The sequence below is a fragment of the Penaeus monodon genome, chromosome 23 (assembly GCF_015228065.2).
Source record: "Penaeus monodon isolate SGIC_2016 chromosome 23, NSTDA_Pmon_1, whole genome shotgun sequence".
NCBI lineage: Eukaryota > Metazoa > Arthropoda > Malacostraca > Decapoda > Penaeidae > Penaeus > Penaeus monodon.
Window position 1 is genome coordinate 42,776,769 of NC_051408.1, and position 205 is coordinate 42,776,973.

The following is a 205-nucleotide window of genomic DNA, read 5'->3' on the forward strand; positions in this document are numbered from 1 at the left end:
CATCATCGTGTGTGTTTTTTTCTTTCTCTCTTTTTCTTGGCATCGTCGGTATCCTCTTCTCCTTATTCATCTTCTTATTATCCTTCCCCTTCTCTTTCTCCTCCTTATCCTATGTCTCCTTCTCCTGATCTTTCGTCTCCGCCTTCTGCTCTTTCTCCTTCTCTCCTTCTCTCTTTTTTTTAGTCTTCGCCTTATTGTCTTCCCT

The 205-nt window shown here is 42.0% G+C and overlaps 1 protein-coding gene across 1 annotated transcript in view; it reads right to left on the reverse strand.

Moving 5' to 3' along the window:
• The window catches only part of LOC119588095 (NPC intracellular cholesterol transporter 1-like), a gene marked incomplete in the record, with an annotated part of 65,185 nt that overhangs the window by 39,595 nt on the left and 25,385 nt on the right, over positions 1-205 (reverse strand).